The sequence below is a fragment of the Panthera onca genome, chromosome D4 (genome assembly GCF_046562875.1).
Source record: "Panthera onca isolate mPanOnc1 chromosome D4, mPanOnc1 haplotype 2, whole genome shotgun sequence".
In the NCBI taxonomy this organism is placed as follows: domain Eukaryota; kingdom Metazoa; phylum Chordata; class Mammalia; order Carnivora; family Felidae; genus Panthera; species Panthera onca.
In genome coordinates this window covers 72,127,595-72,149,775 of record NC_138351.1, presented here as the reverse complement: position 1 = coordinate 72,149,775, position 22,181 = coordinate 72,127,595, and the positions used below count along the sequence as shown (strand labels likewise).

At 38.0% G+C, this 22,181-nt stretch overlaps 1 protein-coding gene across 1 annotated transcript in view; it reads left to right on the top strand.

Moving 5' to 3' along the window:
• The window catches only part of LPAR1 (lysophosphatidic acid receptor 1), a 359,348-nt gene that overhangs the window by 245,379 nt on the left and 91,788 nt on the right, over positions 1 to 22,181 (top strand). The window lies entirely within an intron of this gene.

Here is a 22,181-nt window from a genome sequence, read left to right as displayed (position 1 = left end):
GGTAGTGAGCTTCCCATCATTGGAAGTTTGCAGCAGCTACGGGAGAATGTAGATGAGATTAAAACATTGGACAAGAGGTTGTACAAGATGACCTCAGAAATTTCCTTCCAATTAGGAGATGCTATTAATTTTACACACAGCACTCTTAAAAGTTCTAGGACACTATTCAAGAATCCAAGGCTAAAGAAGACTAGGTAAACTATAGTTGGTCGATTGATTATACACACATACACTTCTGCGCACTGATGATAAATGCCAGGCTAGTTTGGGGTTGCTTTTGAAGTTTATTATTTGCAGGTGTAGAACCTCTTAGTTTTCCCTTGTAATGTTTCTGGAAGCAAAGTGCTCTCTTGAACTGTCTTTGATGATTTGATGTTTATACATCAAGTCTGCTGTGAATTTGGAAAGCACTGCAGAATCACTCCTTGAGAGATCAGAGGAAGACTGGATAGAATAAATTAAAAGTTTTGTCCTGAGACTTTGTATTCCTGTTCTTTGGCTAGGGATCTGCTTGTAGGAAGAGAGGGGGAGTCATGACATTTTGTGTGAAGTCAACCAGGCAATGTGAGGTTTTCCTGTCATTAGCTAGTAATAATGCATATTGAAGTCTCATAAAAGTATGTTGCCTATGATAAGAATCTTTATTTCTGAATAAATTAGAGATTAAAATCTGGTTTCTAGTTCGAAGACCTTACATACCAACACACAAATCGTGTATCTGATGCGGATTTTGATGTCCTTAAAGAGAAGTGATAGCTGCCATGCAGTATTAGCTTTGCCCCCTTTTCTTGGTTTCATTGGTCTTTTCTCCTTATATTGAAAGGCCCTAGTAAATGTTGACTTTTCCCCTCTAAATGCCAATAATTGTAAATTTTAATGTGTTTTAAGATAGATGGTTTTAGTTCCTGTCTTATTTTCCTGGTTCTCGTTTCCACTGCTCTGATTCCCAAGACTCAAAATTGGGGCCAGATGTGTGTCAACATTGAGAAACCCTGACTGGCCCTCTTGTTCTCTCCCTCCCCTGATATTAATGCAAGAAGGAAACGGCACCACCAGGGATAGCCACTGTTAACATTCTTCTCTTATTTCTGCCAGTCATCCCCCTGCAGATTGCTTAATCAGCTCTGCGCATATTTTTGTTGTGCGCTTTAAAATTGTAACATTTAAAGGCCACGCTTTCCCATAACATTGTAAGTCTCTGCAAACACTGTATATAAATGTGTGGATATGCCACATATTTATTTTCAATTTTGATGATTTTAAAATGGTGTTTTCTTGCACAAAGTTCTACCAGAATTCTAAGACACCTGCTTCACCTATGTATCCATATGCATATGTTATTTGCATATTTTGAAACAAATGGAAATGTATAAAATGTAAACAACCCTAATAAAATAACAAATGAAAATTTTTAAAATATAAAAATCATAAATCACGCAGCAATTTAGCATCTATAGTAAAACCACTGTTAAAATACCAACTCTTTTATTCCATCTATATTTATACATATAATTTGTTTGATCATGGATTAGAAACTGTAGGTAAAAATCATTCAAATTCTTACAAACTAGAAATATTAGCTGTTAGCAGTTTGGTGTGTTTCTTCATGTACTCAAATACATAAATATGTTCAGCATTATTTTAAAAAGTTTTAGTAACTTTTCTTCTTATAAAAGTGATATATAGTTCCTTGAAAAAGATTAAAGAGCATAAATAAAATTTTTTTTCCACTTAAAAATAAGCATAAACTAACCATTTTAAAAACCAATTCTTCCTGGGCACCTGGGTGGCTCAGTCAGTTGAGTGTCTAACTCTTGATTTTGGCTCAGGTCATGATCCCAGGGTTGTGGGATTGAGCCCCAGTCAGGCTCTGCACTGATTATGGAGATTGCTTGAGATTTTCTCTTTCTCTGTGTTTTCCTCTGCCCCTCTCTCTCATTCATGCTCTCTCTCTAAAACAAAACAAAACAAACAAAAACTCCCAAACCCCTAGTTCTTCTAAGTATGTGCACATGTCTGTAAACCCACACTTCTTAAAAATGACCCTAGAGCATATACTGCTTTTTTTTTTTTTAATTTAAACATTTTTGTGTCAATAAATGCTCTGTTTTGGTGTGGATTTCTTTTTGATTTTTCTATTTCTTGAATCTGAGAATTCAAGTCTACCACCAATTCTGGGGCATTTTTGTGCATTATTTCTTTGACTAACATTTTATTCCTGTTCTGTCGGTCTTCTGGTTCTGGATGTCTATTTAAATGTTTGAAACTTTTTTGCCGTCTTTCCTACCTCTAACCTCACTTTCAAATTTCATCTGTCTGTTTCTGTCTTCCATTCTGTGTTATTTCTTTGTAGTAATGTTCCCATTTACTAACATTCCTGTTGGTTGCATTTAATCTGCTATTTCATTCACTCATTGAGTTTCTAGTTTGAAATACTATGTTTTTCATTTCTAGAAACTGGATCTTTTTCAGAGTTGCATGGTCATTTTTTAATATATCACACCTTTTATATATCCTCTTTGATTGTTAAACATATGAACATTTTTATTTTATAGGTTGTATCAGATAATTCCATTATCTATAGATTTTGTAGGCCTGACTCTACTTGTTGTTTTTAATGATTCTTGTATGTGTTGGCATGCTTCCTCATGTGTTTTGTGATTTTTTAAAAATGTGATCTCATGCTTCTAGGAATTTTTTCTTTGGGAATTCTTTGAGAACTCAAAGTGAATCAGTTCGGAAAGAACTTGTATTTCCTTCTACTGGATGCCTTGAGGCTGTCGAGTCCTGTCACATCAATTTAAATGTTCAGCTTGAGCTTTCTTGAGTGGCCACGTAGATTGTGTGAATTCAAGCCCCCAGTCTATTAAAGATAAGTGTCTGGATGTAAATTCTCAGGGGGAGACTCTCTCCTATTTATATTCAAGTCTGAGACAGTCCTATTTCCTCATGCACTTCCTATGTGATGCAGGTCAGTATTTTTTTCCCCACAAGTCACCTGTGTGGGTGGGATATCCTAAGTTTTTGTAGAGGTCTTTGATCTGACTTTGATTTTTCATTTGCTTTCTGCCTGTGAATTCACCTGGGATTGGGATGTAACTGGTTACTCGGTTCAGTGTTCTTTTCACCTTCACTGATTTCCTAAAACGTTTTGGCTTTCCAAGAGTTTCATGACTTTTTTGGGCCAACTTGGCTAGGCATTTATGAAGGCAGATGTGTGTATGTGTGTGTGTGTGTGTGTGTGTGTGTGTGTGTGTGTGTGTGTGATGCATATGTGTACATACTCAGCAGTTTTAGATGACTTTGTACTGGAAGGGTGTTCAGGATATTTTGTCTTCAGTATTCCTGGCAAGTAAGTCTAAAGTGGGACTTTTTAATAGTAGGACGCGTTTCATCCTTCAATTATATTTTTATTTACTTAAATTATTCCCTTCCTTGGAACCATAGGGTTGCTTTCAGTTTCTCTGTTATAAACGTTGTTGTAATGGATGTCCACATATACATGTCTTAGCATATGTCATTGATTATTTCCCCAGGATAAATATCTTGAGGCAGAATTACTAGGTCAAAGATTATGCTTGTTTGGTTTTTGATAGATGATAGCAGAGTCCTCCTGAAGGATCAGGATAATTGTTCCATATTGAAACTCATGTTCATAGTACTCGAAAGTGCCATGCTTTATTAATACTGAGTGTTCGCTCATCATTTCTTTGAAAGGTGAATTATAACTTTTTCTTATGCTTATTGACCATTTGTATTTCTCATATAAATTTCTGTTCATGTTTATTAATTGTTTTTCTATTAGGATGGTTATTTGTAGGTTTACTTTATTTGTTTAAGCTATATATATCATATATAATTCTTTTAAAACTTTTAAAATGTCAGTGGGTTTTCATATGATCTAAAACATTTTTCCAGTGTGCATTTCCTTTTTTTTTAATGCAAAGAAGCTTTAAATGTTTAGTCACCTTTATCAATCTTTTCTTTTATGGTTTTTGCTTTGACATTACGCTAAAATAGCCTTCTCTTTCTGTACAATTATATAAATGTTCTGTTATGTTTTAGGTCTGTTAAAACTTTATGTTTTATAGAAAATGTATTTGTTTATGTGATGTAAAGATCTATCTCTCACCGTAGGCCACTGTGAATTTTTATTCATGTCGATTTGCCTTGGTACCTGTTTGGAGGTATGAGTTGGATAAAGCCAAATTATTTGGAATTTTTTTTCATATTGAGACTGTTACTTTTGGAAATAGAATTGGCATAATAATGGAATTGGTAATGTAGATATTTATACAGGCAATGTTAACTCCAAATTCAAAATGAAAAGAGCAGATGAGTGTGTTGAGGAAGAAGGAATGAGCTAAGGGATGTGTTAAAGTAGATTAAGTATAATGCTTAACCACCATAGGGTCATCTTTCTACCAATTTGTGTATGTTTTTTCTTTATCTTCCTAGTGATCGTTGGGAATAGAATGTTTGGGGTTGACCAGCAAGGCTCTTGTGTTGTTGGGGTTTGCAGTGATTTGAGAAAGCTGAGAGGTCTCTGTTACTAGCACATTGTTTCTTGTGTGATGACCTTTTGTGTGTATTGGGTGGTCAATAAACATTTGTTGCATGGATGAATGAATGAAGGAGATTCACTGGCTAGGAAATATAGTTAAGTTGTATTTAAATACTTTGCACTTAGGAGTAAACCAGTTCTTCAGTTCATTCTTCATTTCTCATGGCCATATGTCCTCATTCATTTTTCCTTTCATTATTCATTTCATTATTGAGGACTGTCTGTCAGGCACACTGGGCATTAGTATAGAGAGAGAATTATGGTGCTGACTTTGTCCTCAAGGAGCACAAAGTCCAGCAGCTGTGTCATAAATCAATAGAGTTTAATGTGATGACTGTTATCTTTTGTGTACAAGGTGCAGAGATGATGGCATATACAAGGGCGCACCAGCTCTCTACTGGTGGTGGTGTGTGTGTGTGACTAAGAAGACTTCTGAGACTTGATAATGAAAGATAAAAAGGAGTTAACTTTGTGGATAGGTAGTGGAAGAGGGCATTTCAATCAGTGAAAATAGAATATGAAAAGACATAAAATAATACAGTGTTTTCTACAAACTTTAAGTGGTTTGGTTGGTAAATAATGGAGGACTTGATCATGCAAGAGGCAGAAGCCAGATTGTGGGGGATCTTGTGGAGTGTGCAGATGAATCTGAGTTTGTCTACTCCCTCCCAGTTCTTGACAATTGAAAGGATTTCCACAGTTTTTTTTTTCAGATAGATCACTATGGGAGGCTAAATTGGAGAGGGGGCAGAGAAGTGAAATAAGATAAACATAGGGATTCTTGCAGTTGTCTAGGGGACATGACCTGAACTAAGTAGGTGATGGTGGGCACTGGAGAAGAGAGAATGGATTTGATCTATTGGAAAGTGTTCTCGCCAAGATTTAGTGGCATGCTCAAGGTAGGAAATAGGAAGTTGGATTTGGGATATTTTAAAATTTGAGGTCCTTAAATTACATATAGGTCAGTTGGAGTGTGGGAGGATGTTCTGGAATGAGGATGCATATTAAGGAAGCATCAGCCTGCAAATGTCTGTGGGATCCACTGGTATGAAAAAGCTGGCCTAGGAAGAGTGAGCAGAAGAGTAGAAAAGGGCTGAACAAAGAATTCAGGGGTGCACCAGCATTTCCAGAGAAACAGAGGAAGAGGATCTTGCAAAGGTGCCAAGGAAGAGCTGTCAGAAAGTTGGTTAAGAATCAAGGGAGCATGGTGTCATAAGTAGGGCAAATGAAACAACAACAACAACAACAAAAATAGTGAACAACAATGTAAAATTCCTTTTCCAGTAAGGTAAGGACAGAGAAATATCCTTATTTAGAGGAAAGTGATATTTTCTCAAAATTTTGAGTGGTGAGGGCAGAAGCCATAGTGCATCATATAAGGATGCAGAAGCAATGAACACAAGCTCTTCCTTCAGTATTCTTGGCCTTAAAAGGAGAGGGTGGTGGAGGAGACAAAGGGGGAAAGAGGAAAAAGTAGTATTTGGGCTTAAGGGAGTACTTCTCTGTTTTCTTTTTAAAATCAGAATCATGTTTTCATCGAGGGCTGGGAATGGAGGTGAGAACAAAGCTGAAGGTACAGAAGAAAGAATAAAAATGAAGCAAACTTTAGTTCAAAACTAGAGATGGCCAACTGAGGACTAGGATGGATGGGGAGAAATGTCTTGCAAAGTCAGTGTTGGCCAAAATGACTGTTACTGTCATTGGAAGATGAAGGTTTTCAAGGCATACATTTACAAATGTTTATGGGCCCAAAGAACTATGGCAGCTGCCTACTGGGTGTATGATAGAGCCTTGATTATGTCTTCATGGAGCATTTAGTTGGCTCTTTCCTTCTAAGTCTGAATTGTTGGCGTAAACTTTATTGGAATCATTAATGAGACTATGACATTACTAACAGTTTAAGAACACTGTATAAAAACAACAGTTGGCACAGTGTTCAAAGATATATCGGTTGCTACTTTTGGATTATTTTTTTGGCCTTATTCTGGTTTCTATTACATTCTTGTTTCTGTGAGCCAGGAGAACCTGAAGTACAATCAGAGGTGTTGGGGAATAATGAAGATCTGTGGCTTTCGCATCTTGCCTTCACTCCCATAAAGACCAGCTTAGTTTTGGGGTGCCTGGGTGGCTCAGTTGGTTGAGCGTCCAACTTCCGCTCAGGTCATGGGCTCATGGCTCATGAGTCCGAGCCCCTTTAAGTGTAGAGCCTGCTTCAGATCCTCTGTCTCCCTCTCTCTCTCTCTCAAAAATAAAGAAAGAAAAAAGAGACTGGGTTAGTTTTCATACTCTAGCTCACAGATGGCTGCCTTCAGATGGATGGTGCTCTCGGGAAGGAAGGAAGCTCCTGGTCCTACCACTTTGGATGGACACTGGGTGACTCTGCCTGTTCTGTGATTGCTGCCACCACTTTTAGTCCCTGAATCCCAAATACTAGTTCACGTCACTCCATCTCCCCGAAACAGAAGGAAGTTTTCCTTCCAGGTAGGAAAACTCTAAGGCATTCTCAGAGATGCCTTCACATTCAATGAGCGGCACTTCCCACTAAGCAAATTTTATATTAGGTTTGCCCAGAGGATAGGCTCTAGATAATTTGTGTGCCATCCTGTTTTTCTCGCTTGGGCCAGCCTTTTTCTGAAGAAGCACCTGTGAGTGTATGCTGTGAACTCTCTTCTATCTTGGAGTATTCTGGCTTGCCCACTAAACTCTAGGGATTGCGGCAGCCATAGTCTGTCCTTTTTTTGTTGAGAATCTACTTCTGTTGTTTAAATACTTTCCTATTGATTCCATGGGGCATGGGGATTCCACTTATAAATGGGCTCCTGATGAGCTACTTGGATTTCCAGAGTTCCTGATGTAGGTATGCAGATTGGGCTTCCTGTAGCCAACACTCCATATTAAAATTTTTTTAATGTTTGTTTATTTTTGAGACAGAGAGAGAATGAGAATGAGAATAAACAGGGGAGGGGCAGAGAGAGAGGGAGACACAGAATCCGAAGTAGGCTCCAGGCTCTGAGCTGTCAGCACAGAGCCTGACATGGGGCTCAAACTCACGAACCTTGAGATCATGACCTGAACCAAAGTCAGATGTTTAACTGACTGAGCTACCCAGGCTCACCCCGCCCCCACTAATACTTCCATATTTTAAAGAGAATTCGCACACCCCTCGTGGTTTAGACTTTGGGTAGACAAATATTTCTAGAGCCTGGCCTTTGTATTCCTCTTTTACTGACAGTTTTAATTGTGTTGTTCTATTAGCCTTGGCAGGAACAATCCTATCTGTATTTATGGCTTTATATCCTCTGGTTTATTTAACTTTGATTAGGGATAAGAGAATGCTCACCTATTTGGCTCTCAAAAGCTGATGGATATTGATTTGCATTTATTCTCACTATTCTTCTGTTAGTTACCTTTGTGTGACACTTTTCTTCATTTTTAAAGATAAGTTCTTTCTGAAAAGTGTTCTGGTTTTGTTTGATTAGCTTCGACATACAATGAATATTGTCTGGTAAAATTAAATTTATTTTGCCTTAAAGTAACTACAACATATACTCCAGTATTACAGTGATTTATTGTTTGGCGTGCAGAGTGAGGTGGCTTAGAAGTTCAAAATTGATTTCTCAAGGGAATTTTACAAGGACAGCATAACAGAGCAATGTGGATGAATATGTAATTGGAACCTGATTCTTTTTAAGGAATTTACTTAGGACAGCTCAGCGTTTCCATGCATTTACTTTAATGTTTTAATGTATTAATACTTTGATGTATTAAAAATGAGGAAAGACAGTGAACAGCAATAGTGGATTATGAGCTTATTATCACTAACATTCTTAATGTATACTTTGATCTAGCTAGATCTCATTCTGACTCCAGAATGACAGAACTTTCTGGAGACTACATTTTGTAGAAGAAAATAATCCTACTTCAGTTTTCATTAAAAAGTAATAAAGCTTTTTTCCACTTCACAATTCTTGTGGACAGCGTGCCAGCACTGTCCAATAGAAATGTTTGCAGTGATGGAAATGTTCTATTTTTGCACTTCTCCCCATTACGACGCATGACCATCATATCGGACAGTGCAGGCCCTGACCTTGGAGTTAAAATCATCCCCTGTTATGAGCTGTACAGCTCCACTGGATTCAAAAGGCTTTGCCTTTTGGGCAGGCACAGTTGCATGCTCAGGCATGAGAGTATGGTTGGGTGAGTGGTTCGGGACTTGGTGGACTGTAGCCTTGCCTCTCCTCTAGCCACACACCCTTCTGCAGTGAGCAAAGGCACCATTGGCGAGGATGGCTCCCCTGATTACCTCCAGAAGCTCTGTCCCTTAACTGCTGAAATGGAAGAAAATCCTGGCCCCATACCCCAAAGAAGTCTCCCCGCTCAAAGTGGGGCCCATTCTTTCCCAAGTTATAAATCAATGCTAAGAGACTTGGGTACGTGTAGTAATAGACAAGGAGATTCTTCATGTTAGAATTCTTCTTGTACCCAGATCTCTTTAGAACAGCCTTGGGTTCTCTCACATTCAGGAGGCCATGAACCTGCCAATAGATTCTTTATTGTGCTCGCTGACTTACGAAAAAGGTTCTTTCCACAGACTTAGAATTACCAAAAGTGATGGGAGAAAGGGGAAATATGGATTGCTACCTGGTTGTTTCAGGAAGAAAAGCTGCACAGTACAGGGCTGTTCCCCGTTCTCTTTGGAACCCACTCTTCGTGCTGGAATAGGAGGTAGAGTGGAGGATGTCTGAACCTTCTCACTTCTAGTTGTTCTTTTTCAGCAAAACATTCACTGGACGTTGACTGCTTTTAACTTACTCCACCTTCACTGTACTTAATAGATATCACTCCCAGGATGATTATTATTATTATTATTATTATTATTATTAATGGGAGGCTGTTATCCTTGGTTTCAGAGCCATGTTGAATTTTTGCTTGTCTTATGTGCATTTTAACTGGAAATTGGGTGGAGACATATCAAGGAATTTGGGCTGATGTCATCTTCATTCAGAAGTCAGTTTATGACCACTTGCACAATTTATTGATTTAACCAAAGCTTTTGATCCCAGTGAAATGGTTCTTGAGTTGAACTGACCGATATCAAAGATTTTAGATTTCAGTGTTTAAGAGGATGGATAACAGCCACCTTGAGAAGCATGTAGTATATAGGAATTTTCTTTTGACAGATCAAATTCCATTTCCAAGTGATATAAAACCTATCTGTGTCCACATCCCTCTGCCTTTTTAAAAAATTTATAATCAATAACTTAAAAACCTTTGTATGAACCAGATATTTCTTTACAGTGGAGCCATGGTAAGGTCTCACGCTCATGAACAGGAAATGAATTTAAGAAGCCTCAAACCTGTTGGCTGATCTTTCCTTTTAGGAGAGCGTGCTGTTGACTTTGTCCATGTGAAAGCTGTTGGTTTTGGCATGCACCTTTCACCATTCAGATGGACAGCATTAAATTGCTTTATTCCACAGGTCATTTCATATAATGGTGTGGTGTGTACATTTTTAGTTCTCTTATTCTTGTGGACACACACTGGGATTGAGTCCTCAAAAATAACACGTTCTTAGCAGCTTCACTGAGTATGTTTTGTTAATGTTCAGGATTTATAAATGGTAACACCTGCACTCAGATCTTTTCATCAGTGGTCTGTGGAGTTTCAATTAGTCTTTATTGAAATAATTCAAAAGGTTCTTCCTAAGAAAATTTCTGGAAGTCCTCATAATTGAATAGGTAAAGTAGTCTTCATTTTTTTTCCCTTTTTTAAATTTAAATTTTAGTTCACATACAGAGCGATACTGGTTTCAGGAGTAGAATTCAGTGATTCATCACAAGTGCTGTCTTTAGTACATCACCCATCTAGTTCATCCCCCACCCACCTCCCTCCTACAACCCATAGTTTGTTCTCTATTATTAAGGGTCTCTTGTGGTTTGTATCCCCTCTCTTCCCTTTTTTTTCCTTCCCTTCCCATGTGTTCATCTGCTTTGTTTCTTTTTTTTTTTTAAAGAGGGTTTATAGACTTCTTTTTTTTTTTTTAATTTTTTTTTTCAACTTTTTTTTTTATTTTTATTTTTGGGACAGAGAGAAAGACAGAGCATGAACGGGGGAGGGGCAGAGAGAGAGGGAGACACAGAATCGGAAACAGGCTCCAGGCTCCGAGCCATCAGCCCAGAGCCTGACGCGGGGCTCGAACTCATGGACCACGAGATCGTGACCTGGCTGAAGTCGGACGCTTAACCCACTGCGCCACCCAGGCGCCCCTCATCTGCTTTGTTTCTTAAATCCCACATATGAGTGAAATAATATATTTGTCTTTCTCTGATTGACTTATTTCACTTAGGATAATACATTCTAGTTCCTTCCACATTGCAAATGGCAAGATTTCATTCTTTTTGATGGCTGAGTAATATTCCATTGTAGATATATAACCACATCTTTTTTTTTTAATGTTTATTTATTTATTTTGAGAGAGAGATAGAGAGTGAGAAGGGGAGGGGCAGAGCAAGAGGGAGACAGAATCCCAAGCAGGCTCCTCACCGGCAGTGAGGAGCCCGATGCAGGGCTCGAACCCACAAACCGTGATATCATGACCTGAGCCAAAATCAAGAGTCAGACGCTTAACTGACTGAGCCACCCAGGTGCCCCAATATAACCACATCTTCTTTATCCATTCATTAGTTGATGAACATTTGGGCTCTCTCCGTAGTTTGGCTGTTGTTGATAATGCTGCTATAAACACTGGGGTGTATGTACCCCTTCAAATCTGTATTTTTGTATCCTTTGTGTAAATACCTAATAGTGCAATTGCTGGATCATAGAGTAGTTCTATTTTTAGTTTCTTGAGGAACCTCCATATTGTTCTCCAGAGTGACTACACCAGTTTGCATTCCCACCAACAGTGAAAAAGGGTTCCCTTTTCTCCAAATCTTCACAAACACCTGTCCTTTCTTATCTTGTTAATTTTAGCCATTCTGACAGGTTTGAGGTGGTATCTAATTGTGGTTTTGATTTGTATTTCCCAGATGATGAGTGATGTTGAGCATCTTTTCATGTGTCTGTTAACCATCTGGATGTCTTCTTTGGAAAGTGTCTATTCATGTCTTCTGTCCATTTCTTAACTGGGTTATTTCTCTTTTGGGTGTTGAGTTTGATAAGTTCTTTATAGATTTTAGATACTAACCCTTTATTCGATATGTCATTTGCAGATATCCTCTCCCATTCTTTCAGTTGCATTTTAGTTTTGTTGATTGTTTCCTTTGCAGTGCAGAAGCTTTTTACCATGGTGGGGTCCCAGTAGCTCATGTTTGCTTTTGCTTCCCTTGCCTTCAGTGACGTGTCTTAGTAAGAAGTTGCTGCAGCTGAGGTCAGAGGTTGTTGCCTGTCTTCTCCTGTAGGATTTTGATGGTTTTCTGTCTCACATTGAGGTCTTTCATTCATTTTGAGTTTAGTTTTGTGTATGATGTAAGAAAGTGGTCCAGTTTCATTCTTCTGCATGTTGCCATCCAGTTTTCCCAGCACCATTTGTTGAAAAGACCATCTTTTTTCCATTGGATATTCTTTCCTTCTTTGTTGAAGGTTAGTTCACTATATAGTTGTGGATCCATTTCTGGATTTTCTGTCCTGTTCCATTGATCTAGGTGTCTGTAATTGTGCTGGTATCATACTGTCTTGATGACTGCAGCTTTGTAATATAGCTTGAAATCTGATGCCTCCAGCTTTGCTTTTTTTTTTTTTTTTTTTTTTTTTTTGAAGGATTTATTTGGCTATTACTGGGTCTTTTGTGGTTCCATACTTATTTTAGGATTGTTTGTTCTACCTTTGTGAAAAATGTTGGTGGTATTTTGATAGGGAGTGCATTAAACGTGTAGATTGCTTTGGGTAGTATAGATATTTTAACAATGTTTTTTCTTCCAATCCACAAGGATGGAATGCTTTTCCATTTCTTTGTGTCCTCTTCAATTTCTTTCATAAGTGTACTATAGTTTTCAGAGTATGGATCTTTTACCTGTTTAGTTAGGTTTATTCCCAGGTATCTTATTGTTTTGGGGAGTGATTCATTGATTTCTTTTTCTGCTGCTTCATTATTTGTGTATAGAAAAGCATCAGATTTCTGCACATTGATTTTTATATTCTGCAACTTTGCTGAATTCATGTATTCTGGCAATTTTTTGGTGGAGTCTTTCAGATTTTCTACATATCTTGTCATCTGCAAATAGTGGAAGTTTGATTTCTTCTTTGCCAGTTTGCATACCTTTTATTTCTTTTTGTTGTCTGATTGCTGAGGCTAAGACTTCCAGTACTGTGTTAAATGGTAATGGTGAGAGTGGGCATCCTTGTCTTATTCCTGGGAAATGAATAGGGGAAAGGCTCTCAGTTTTTCTCCATTAAGGATGATATTAGCTGTGGTTCTTTCATATATGACCTTTATGATGTTCCATCTATCCTTACTTTGTTGAGGGTTTTTTTTTTTTTTTTTTTTATCAAGAATGCATTCTGTGTTTTGTCAAATGCTTTTTTTTGCACTCATTGACAGGATCATATGGTTCTTATCCTTTCTTTTATTAATGTGGTGTATCACATTGACTGATTTGTAAATATTGAACCCAGGAATAAAATTTGTAAATACTGGAGCCCAGGAATAAATCCCACTTGATCATGGTGAATAATTCTTTTCATGTACTGTTGGATTGAATTTGTTAATATCTTGTTGAGAATTTTTGCATCTACGTTCATCAGGGATATTTGCTTGTAATTCTCCTTTTTAGTGGGTCTTTGTTTGATTTTGGAATCAAGGTGATGCTGGCAAGTAGTCCTCAGTTTGGATTACAGTGTAACTTATTTTAGTTTTTTTAAAGAAAAGACCAAATTTGCTTTTTATGCCTAGTATCATGAGCCTGTTTTTTTAATCAATAGCTCTGAACACTTATACTTCAGACACTGGTTTACCAGAGACTGGAGTCCTAAGTTATCTACTTTCTAGTTGTATCAAAGACCCGTTGAGGTAACTAATATATTAAAAGAACAGTTCAGTGAGTGATTCTCAAAGTGGAGTCCCTGGTCAGCCCCACCAGCATCACTTGAGAATGTGTTACTAAGTACAAATCGTTGCCCCATCCCAGACCTGCTGAATAAGAAACTCAGTAGGTTGGTGCTCAGCCATCTGGTGTTTGAACAAACCCTCCAATGAAATCTGAATGTTGCATACGTAGTTTGAGAACCACTAGTCTAATACAGTAGTTAACACATCTGGCTTTCAACCTAGGCTCACTTTAGGCACTTGTTAAAATACGGATTCTTGGTTCACATCCACACAGAATCTGATTCAGTAAGCCTCAGGTAGGGCCCAGGAATCAGTGTTTTTATATTCTGTGGCAAAGCCTGCTTTGGGAACCTCTGCTCTCACCTTGTATCATATTAGATCGCTCAGTAGTATACATGTAGAATATAATGCATTGTCTATAAAGACAAATGTCTTTCTAGAACTCTGATTTAAGACAGTGGCTTGTAATCAGAGATTTACTTCAGAATTACTTAAGAGGACTTTAAAAATTTAGGTGACTGGAGTCTACTAAAAAGCTCTGGTTAGGGGTGAGGAGAGGTGTTCATTCTTGTGTATGTTCCGGGCTTAAGATTCTCGGCCCTCTGAGAACCATGGATTTTTAAAAACAATTTTATTTATTTTTTTTTAAGTTTTAAATTTTAATTCCGGTATAGTTAACATACATTGTGATACTAGTTTCGGGTGTACAATATAGTGATTCAGCAATTCTCTGCATAACTCGGTGGTCATCGTGGTAAGTGTACTCTTAATCCTCTCCACCTAGGTCACTTACTCCCCCACCTGCCTCCCCTTTGGTGACTAGCTTGTTCTCTATAGTTAGGAGCCTGTTTGCTGATTGTCTCTCTCTCCCTTTTTCTCGTTTGTTTCCTAAATTCCACATGTGAATGAAATCATATTTGTCTTTCTCTGACTTATTTTTTAAAAAATATATATTTAAAATTTATTTATTTATTTATCGAGAGAGAGAGAGAGAGAGAGAGAGAGAGAGAGAGAGAGAATCCCAAGCAGGCTCCATACTGTCAGCACAGAGCCCGACATGGGGTTCCATCCCACCAACCATGAGATCATGACCTGAGCCAGAATCAAGAGTTGGACACTTAACCGACTGAGCCACCCAGGTGCCCTGATGCCCCAGCTTTATTGAGCTATTATCAACCTATAACGTTATCTAAGTTTAGGATATACAACATAATGATTTGCAACTTTATGTTGAAAAATGATTACCGTAATAAGGTTAGTTAACATAACCATTATCTCACATAATTACCTTTTTTTTTGTTTTTGGTAGTCATAACATTTAAGATCCACTCTCTTAATGACTTTCAAGTGTATAATACAGAATGTTAGTTATAGTCCTCTGTACAGATCCCCAGAGCTTAGTCATTTTATAGCTGGAATTTTGTACCCTTTGACCTACACCTCCCCATTTCCCTCACTCTCTGGCCCTGGCAACCCCCATTCAACCCACTATTTCTATGAGTTCACTGTTTTAGATTTTACATGTAAGTGAGGGCATACAATATTTGTCTTTCCCTGTCTGACATACATCACTTAGTATAATGCCTTCAGGGTCTATCAGTGTCACCAAAGGCAGAATTTCCCCTTTTTATGGCTGAATAATATGCCATTGTACATATATACAACACATTTCCTTTAGCCTTTCGTCTGTCCATGGATAGTTAGGTTGTTTCCATGTCTTGGCTATTGTTAATGTTGCCATAAAAATGGCAGTGCATATATTTCTTTGAGATCATGATTTTATTTCCTTTAGATATAAGCCCTGAAGTGGTATTGCTAGATCATATGGTATTTCTATTTTTAATTGAGTAACCTCCATACTGTTTTCCACAGTGACTGTACCAATTTATATTCCCACCAAGAGTGCATGAGGGTTCCTTTTTCTCCACTGCCTCTTGTCTTTCTGATAATAACCATTCTGTAGGCATGAGCTGGTATCTCATTGTGGTTTTGATCTGCATTTCCCTGATGATGAGTGCTGTTGAGCATCTTTTCAGGTATTCATTGGCCATTTGTGTGTCTTTGGAAAAATGTCTATTCAAGTCCTTTTTTTTTTTTCAAGTCCTGTTTTTAAAATCACATTTTTTGTTTTGTCATTGAGTTGTATGAGTTCCTTATATATTTTAGATATTATTCCCTTATCAGATGTATGCTTTCCAATTATTTTTTTGTAGGTGCCTTTTCATTTTGCTGCTTGTTTCTTTTGCTGTGCAGAGATTTCTTAGTTTGAGGTAGTCCCACTTGTTTATTTTTGCTTTTATTGTTTGTGCTTTTGGTATCATATCCAAAAATTTGTTGCCAAGACCAATTTCAAGGAGCTTTTCCCTTATGTTTTTTTTTGTCTAGTGCTTTTACAGTTTTGTCTTCTATTTAAGTCTCTAATTCATTTTGAGTTAATTTTTGTGAGTAGTATAAGACAAGGGTACAGTTTTATTCTTATTTTTGTATGTGGATGTCCAAATTTCTTAGCACCAAATTTCTTAGTTGAAAAGACTCCTTGCTCCCACTGTGTATTCTTAGATTCCTTGTCGTATATTAACTGATCATAATTAATCATTAATTGTGGTCTTATTTCTCAAGCCTTAATTCTGTGTCAGTTGCTTATGTGTTTGTTTTTATGTGTTATTATTTTGATTACTGCAGCTTGTAATAAAGTTTGAAATCAGGAATTGTGTGCCTCTGTTTATTGTTCTTTCTCAGGACTGCTATGGCTATTTGGGTCTTTTGTGGTTCCATATGAATTTTAGAATTTTTTTCTATTGCTTCGAAAAATGCTATAGTAATATTGATAGAGAATGCATTGAATTGTTAGATTGAATTGTTAATGGCTTTCGGTAGTGTGGACATTTTAATAATATTTATCCTTATCCTCAAACACAGGATATCTTTAATTTGTGTCTCCCAGTTTTTTTTCACCAGTCTTCTAATTTTCAGCATGTATTTGCTGCCTTCATCAAATAATAATTCTTAAGCATTTTGTTGTTTTTGATGCCATTATAAATGGGGTTGTTTTCTTTGTTTTTTTGAGGTAGTTGGTTGTTCATATGTAGAGACAAACGATTTTTGTTTACTCATTTTATATCCTGCAACTTTACTGAATTTATTCTAACAGATTTTTGGTGGAGTCGTTCAGATTTTCTGTGTATAAGTTTACATCATCTGCAAATAGAGACAACTTTCCTTCCTTTCTGACTTGGATGCCTTTTGTCTTTTTGCCTAATTGCCTTAATTAGAACTTCCAGTACTATATATAGGAGTGGTGAGAGTGGGCATCCTTGCCTTGTTCCTTATCTTAGTGAGGAAACTTTCAACCTTTCATTGTCAAGCATAATAATGTTAGTTGTGGGTTCGTCATACGTGGACTTTATTATTTTGAGGTGTGTTCCTTCTATTCCCAATTTGTTGAGAGTTTTTGTTATGAACAGATGTAGATTTTGTCAAATTCTTTTTCTGCATCTGTTGAGAGGATCATTTTTATCCTTTATAAATGTGGTTGCATGATGCTTACTGATTTGTGGACATTGAACCCTCCTTGCATCCCAGTGTTAAATCCCACTTGATCATGGTGTATGATCCTTTTAATGTGCCGTTGAATTGGGTTTGCTAACATTTTGAGAATTTTTTCACCTGTGTTTATCAGGGATATTGGCTTATGTGCTTTTGTAGTGTCCTTAACATGGCTTTGGTATCTGGGTAATGTTGGCCTTGTAAGATGAGCTTGGGAGTACAGTTTTTTTGGAAGTGTTTGGGAAGGATTGGCATTCATTCTTTTCTCAGTGTTTGGTAGAATTCATCAGCAAAACTATCTAGTCCTGGCCTTTTCTTTGTAGGGAGGTTTTTGATTCCTGTTGCTATTTCCTTGCTCACGTGGGGTCTGCTCAAATTTTCTATTTCTTTATGATTCCATCTTGGTAGGTTGCATGTTTCTAGGAATACATCTGTTTCTTCTAGATTGTCCAATCTGTTGGCATATAATCATTCAAACTTATGACTCCTGTTCTTATAGAACCTTCTGCAAGCTGGATGAAACTCGTTTGGAGATGGATAGGGTCCAGAAACTATGTAAGTGATGGAATATCTGCCCTTTGCTTTGAAATAAGCTCGTCTGAGAACCTCTCCCAGCTCTGGGTCCCTGTCTCCTTTGTATTTTCCTGCATATAGTGGGTGCACTACAATTGTCAGTATCCTGGTTGTAGAAGAGTTAATGTTTTCCATTACCAGGCACTGACATAGGCAGTAGGGGAAATCTGGTTCATTTTGTTTCAAAATACACCATACCTCAAATAAGTACAAACAGCTGCAATGCGGGATTGGGGCCAAAAGAAATCAGTGTGGTGCTACAGACTCCAGCTGAGAGGAGTTCATGTAACATGGATCTGAGATCAGGCTCCAAAACGAAACCATCAGGCCCCAGCAGGAGAAGAGTCCTTGCTTGTCATCCCGGTCGCCTCCACAGCCACCACTCAAACAGGGATGGCTCTTGAGAGAGGTGACCGTTTCCTCTTCCCTCTGGAGCCGCTCCTTTGCCGTGGACTGAGCACACCACACTCAGTTTCCGGGAGCCCAGAACCACAGTAGGGTAAAATGAAGAAATCTTGGAACACAAAGGATTTATAGATATGCCTGCTTATTTTATCTCCATGACTTGGCTGAAAACAGCAACCACACTAACCCCGGCCCTACAGCACACTCCTTCCTTTTTAAGCCCCAGGAAATTCTTGGTCAGGTAGAAACTGCAGCCGCCGAGTCTGGTTGGTTGTTTTTCCTTCTCCCAGATTTTTCAGGTAACATCAGTTTAGCAAAACCGTTTTTCTTTTTCTGCTTCCTTTTATACCAGAATTCTCTTTTAAATTTTATGCTGCTTTCTCTTCTCTTTGGCTTAGCCATACAATACCTTTCTACATTAATGAGACTTGTTCTGAATGACACTGTCCATTCTTTACATATTTGGATTTCCCCCTGTGATGTTTCTGGACAAGTAGGACAGCATTTTTCAGGCTGATGGTTAGATGGTCAGAAGTCTTTCAAGTGGTATCTCACAGCTGTTTTTAGGTCTCCAGCTGGTTTTCAGGTCACATCTCAGGCATTGGGGTTTTGCGGCTACTTTGTGGTTTTATTATCTCGTTGCAGTTTATGAAAAAGGCTTCTTTTCCTTTCCATTTTCTGCTGCTTTCGTGATAAACAGCTTCACAAATAATTTTTTAAAGATATCCACTGTCACACTTAAAACCCTTTCATAAAAGGACAAGAGTTAGACTACCACTCATGTAAGTTAGGGAGGGGCCCTTTTTTGTTTGTTTGTTTTCATAGTTACTAAATCATTGTGAACTGAGCAGGACCATTTAATTCCCTTTGCTTCACATTCCTGATTTCTTCAACAGAGATGATAATACTTGAAATGTTACTCATAAAATTGTATTAATGAACGAGGCCAGCGTTTCCTCACTGACCTCTCAAGTTGGCAGAAACACCTTCGTGAATTCTCAGGAAAGGAAGGTATTTACATATCCTCAGCCCAGCTGGGAATAATTCACGCTGTAGCACAATAGCAGTGTTCTCGAGGTTTCCCTCTATACTTACTGTTCTAAAGAAGTCTGTTTTAAAGAGATATTGCCAGGAGGGACTTCGCTGAGGGAAAGTGGTGTATGTGGAGGGCAGGAAAGGAAATTAAATTAAGCGCCTCATTTTTCCCATGGCAAAGTAGATAACTGGTATTGTATTCAACGGCCTTTATTTTTTTCCCCTCCTCAAAACTTTGGGCAGGATGTCTAAGTCTAGACTTAGGACGTACAGGGTTTTTTTTTTTTTTTTTTTCCTTCCTTTTCCCCAAAGGTAACTTACCTCTAGTTTAATTAGAAATTAGTGAAGGAAACTAGGTTTCTTATTTGGCTCTTGGAAATTCGAAAATAAATAACACGTTCGTATTTTTGAATAGCACGTTGTGGGCCAAACAGCATCTGGAAGCGATTATTCTTGCTGGTAGGCAGAAGAAATTTCATAATCCACCATCTTCAAAGAATGTGGTCCCTTGTCACATTTTCCCTATATCCTGGACACAGAAGACATCTTAAGGCCACATTGCTGGGATATCTGCCTGTTTCTTTGTTTTGTGTTGCATGTAAATGTATCTCTTTGATACTATAACTTCTTTCGCTTTGAAAATAAAGCAAAGCTTGGTGGTATGATGCTGCCTGCACTGTTTGCTGTGGTCCAGACTTCTCCTTTTTCAAAAGACCTATTTGACTTTTGGCAACGTGCCTCTTCTACTCAGCCATTTGTCTGAGACGTCTTTTCCTGTCTTCTCTAAAATCAGGCGCATGTGTGTCTGGGGTAGTCATGTAATTTGTAACAATGACTCCTGACCAGATTAAATTTTGAAAAATTCAATTTCTTCTCGGGCGTGTCTATTTGTATGTTAAACGGTGACACAGGAACACTTCCTTTAAACACATTTCCAATTAAACACATTTTCTTTTCTATGGCGGGGCTTCTGCTGCTCCTGCTTCCCCCACCTCCCCCCCACCTCCCTTTCAGACTTACAGAAAAGTTGCAAATAGAGTACAGAAGTACGAAGGGAACTTTTATCTCACTGAGTCAGTTAAGAGTGAATTGCTGACATGATGCCTTAACACCTCAAATACTTTATATTTCCCTGCATACAAAGATGTTCTTCATGTAGTCACAAAACCACCATCAAAATTAGGAAACGAACATCATCATTATCATTATATGTCAGCTGATTTTCAGATCGCTCCGAATTTTCCCCAGGTTGTCTCAATAAGATCCTTTAAAGCAAAGGATCCAATCCTGAATCTTGGTTTGTATTAGTTTCTCATGTCTCTTTTTCGTGTCCTTTAACATGGAACAGTTTCTTGGTGTTTTTCCCCCTTTTGTGACCTGATCTTTTAGAGGTTATAGGAAAGTTATTTTGTAGCATGTCGCTTGGGTTGGGTTGGACCCGTGTATCCTTCTGATTAGGTTCAGATTTTGAAACTTGGACAGGAGTGTCACAGAAGTGATGCTCTGTTCTTCTTATCGGGTCCTGTGAGGCGGCACATGTCAATTTATTTCAATTTCCCGTGATGTTCACTTTGATGACTTGATTAAGGTGGTGTCTTCCAGACTTCTCCACTACAAAGTTACGGATTTTCCTTTGTAATTAATGAGAATCTTGTGGGAAAGTTTTTGGGTCTATGTCAATATCTCATTTCTTGCCAATCCTCTATTAGTTTATTTATATTAAAATGAACTCATCATTTCTATTTTATTTAAAAGGTTATAAATTTAACCTTTAAAGGGTTATAAATCTGTTATTGTCATTTATTTTGAAGCTTAAAATTTTTATTTTGGGTCGGGAGGGTGCCCTTCAAGCAAATTTCCTTGTTCTTTTAACATGTGCCCATGATTCTTTGAGTGCTGTCTTATTTTCTGGCAAAACAGGATATTCTGAGTGATCAGTACCACCTCAGGGCTTAATAAATATATATGTATTATCTTTGTATGCTTTTCAAAATGGGAGGATATATAGATATATAATTTCAATACAATTTAATTTTTATGGTATAAAAATTGTATACATTTTTATCATATAAAGTTAAATCGTATGTAAACATTGTTTTCATAACTTGATTGGCAAGTATTGTAGTACTGAGTGTTTAGATTGTTTCTGAAATTTGCCATTCGTATATGATAGTCCATTAAGTATCCTTGTAGCAAAATCTTTGCCCTTAGTATTAATTCTTTACACGGTATAAATTCCTAGATGCCCCCATTGACAGTAACTTTTGCTGTTACAAACTGTTATTCTGGGCGGAATCACTTTTCTTATCATAGCCATAGACTTGTATATTCTGGCCAGCTGTTTGGATACTTTGCCCCCTCTCCGATTTACTCTCTTTTCTTCCCTTTTTCCCTTCCCCTCACCTCCACTAATATGAATATGTATGCTCCCATTCCTTCTAAGCCTTTTGGGAATTCTGATTTTAGAAACATGCACTTGCTCTTAGAAGAAAATATCTTCTGTCTCCTCCATTGGGTGTATTTTGTGGAGTCCAGCTTGGCCCGAGGCTTGGTTATAGAGGTTGTAATTCTCCTTGTCTTGAAACTTACATACTGTGAATACTCCAGCTTGGCGCAGAGGCTCTCTCCTGAAACATTCCTCAGTAAAATTTATCTGTGCTATGCTTCAGGGTATTTCCTCCCTTGGATGCAAATCCTAAATCCCATTAGTCTTTGCACTAGTGTGGATGTTCTATACAAATGACTGAGGGTCCTGGTGTGAGATAGCAAGACCAAGAGCTTAGACATTGTGGGCGTTGGGCTGTGGAAAGAAACAGGGTAGCAATAAGTCTGTCCCTTGTCCAGGGCGCCTGGGTGGCTCAGTCGGTTGAGTGTCCGACTTCAGCTCAGGTCACGATCTCACAGACTGTGAGTTCGAGCCCTGCGTCGGGCTCTGGTCTGATGGCTCAGAGCCTGGAGCCTGCTTCCAGTTCTGTGTCTCCCTCTCTCTCTGCCCCTCCCCCGTTCATGCTC